A 2550-nucleotide genomic window follows, 5' to 3' on the forward strand; every position below is an offset into this window, starting at 1 on the left:
CAAAATCAAGCTATTTTATGTTTTCTGTTGTTTTATGCCTTCAACTGTGAAAACTTTTGATATTTAGCAACCCTTACCTGTCGTTGATTTGTTGCTGAGCTGTCCACAGTTCGGAGGCACGTGGGTGACTCAGGTAGTCCAGAGCGGCTGCGTACCGCACGTGTCCATCCGGGTCTTCTATCGCCACACGGAGGATCTCGTCTGCGGCCTGTTATAATCGTAATGTTATTTAATAAAGATCAGCTATTACTGTTCAATTTGTTTCTACCTTATGCTGACGTACCATTTCCAAGCTAGGGCCCGGCCGGGCAGTATTATGGAGCGAAACGTTTCAGATGATAGACAACAAAACACAAAAAAGGAAAAAATCGAAAAGACTTATCATGAGTCCCTATTTGTGTATATTTTTGATTTTGAGTTGTTATTTTTCGTCACTCATACAGCCCAATTGAGAATGAATGTGAAAATAATGCAACAAAGACTATTTCCTTTCATCTTATTATAATTATTGTATTGTTATTTTTTATCATTTATGTCTATTCTGATCCATTTATATCTATATATGTTTTTATGCTTGTGTTCTCGTCGAGTTTTGTTGCAGCCACTGCTGGCTAGCTGCTTTGTGTAAAGTGAAGTTTCATTACATACAGATTCAAATATTATTCGTGTAAGGCCACACCGATTTAATTTTATGGAGGACATCGTCTGAAGACCCCAAACTAGTGCGCGCGGCGAATTAAAAAAATTCCGGCCAAAAATAAAAATGCTACTAAACTACAGGAATACAAGCTGGTATTGTGAATTAGCGATGTATACGACTTAGCGACGTATACGACAAGTCGGCATATCCTGGCCTCTTTCGGAATTTATGAATCGGTACTGTACGTATGTACTGAGTTCTTGAGTCGTGGAGCTTCGAATTAGATAGCCTGGATGTTCGGCACCGCTCATCGCTAACTACCATGGACTACCCAGGCCTGGAGCCAGGCCAGGGCCTCGGTGGAGGTGATCTGTTTATTTTTTTAGGGCAAAAGGCAAAAATCAATGCGCGCGCGGATATCACCCATAAAATTAAGTCGGTGTGGCCTAATTCAAATAAAAATTGGAACTAAGATATACGTTAATGATACACATAAAGGCAAATAATATTATTGCTTACCTTTTTATGATCATAGTTTTTCAGCGCGGTCATGCTGGTCCTCTTCAGCACGGAAGGCGCTTCAGTACTGTTCATGTAGGACAGGAAGTAGTCATAGGACCTGTCCATCCCAGCACTTCCCCAGGGCTCCCAGGATAGTGGCCTTCTCATGTAGATGTCTGCTGTACTCCTCTTCTGTCATGGCCGACCTCAGCTGCCGGTGCTTCCATGGATCTTTAGAAAACAACTTATTGCTTTATCCGTGTATATTGTTATCAGGTTGGTAAGTCAATGAGTAAAGAAACTCTTTTTAGACAACCATGTCTTTTATTCAGCCGACGTTTCGGTGGCCGTCTGTCACCTTCCTCTGGACAATTCTGACTGTTTTACATTGCACTGCAGCACGGGTGTTCTTGCTATAGATGCTGTAGATATGTAAATGTTATACGTTTGGAAATGCATCTATAGCAGCGACACCAGTGCTGTAGTGCAATCTAAACCAGTCAGAATTGCCCTGAGGAAGATGAAAGACAGTCCCCGAAACGTCGGCTGAATAAAAGACTTGGTTGACAATGTGTAAAACAGTCGCTTTACTTTTTGCTTTGTCGCAGAACTACGCGAGAATATTTTTAAGCTTGCATACTGTTTAGGCATCCAGAATGTAGTTGTTATACTAGAATTCACTAAAACTGCTCCAGATGTCTTTCTAAGCGTAGTTTCTTTATTCCTTCGAAGGATCCATTCTTTAACAAACGTCTTCAGACCTAGCTCTGACTACCTTAGAGATGCATATCCATATACGAACTTAAGTGTGCTAGGTAAGGGTTAGTGGCCCTTCAGATTTTGCCTTTTAAATTTTGCAATTAATATCACGATCCTTCTTAAACGAAATCAACCCCTACATGAGTTTTTAACACATGATATACATTTAAAAAACAAAATGGCAACGTCATTAAGGAGACACGTAGTTGACGACTCAACGTTAAAAACGGTTGCGAAGTAGGAGCAGAGGCTTTAATACAACATTCGCAGAGGACGTACAATGGCGGACAAAGGGCCGCTCACAGGGTGACCTCTAGTGGGGTCATGGGTCAACACAATCTAGTAACCTAAATAGTGTCAACATAACATAGTGACGCAAAGCTTAGCTTATGGAAAAGGTAATTTGAAACTTTTCTTTTTTAGGGGCGGGGGGGTCATTCACGGATAAACTTCCGCCCTAAGATGATGATGAAAAAGGAAGATGAATTTGCTTACCGTGAATCTCCACCATTCCGTGGAGTCGTTCGATGATCGCATTAGCTCGTGCAGGGTCTGTAGTGTGTATGGTTCCAACCAGAGACCCAAGTAGCAGGTGAGCCCGGGTCCACACGTGTTGTCCCTCCTCCTCGTCTGGTAGCAACATTAAAATC

General features: G+C 41.8%; 1 pseudogene; it reads right to left on the reverse strand.

Moving 5' to 3' along the window:
* Positions 1-73: 73 nt before the first annotated feature.
* The window catches only part of LOC109470378, a 14727-nt pseudogene continuing 12250 nt past the window's right edge, over positions 74-2550 (reverse strand).

Source organism: Branchiostoma belcheri, unplaced genomic scaffold (assembly GCF_001625305.1).
Source record: "Branchiostoma belcheri isolate BF01 breed outbred unplaced genomic scaffold, Haploidv18h27 scaffold221, whole genome shotgun sequence".
Taxonomy (NCBI): domain Eukaryota; kingdom Metazoa; phylum Chordata; class Leptocardii; order Amphioxiformes; family Branchiostomatidae; genus Branchiostoma; species Branchiostoma belcheri.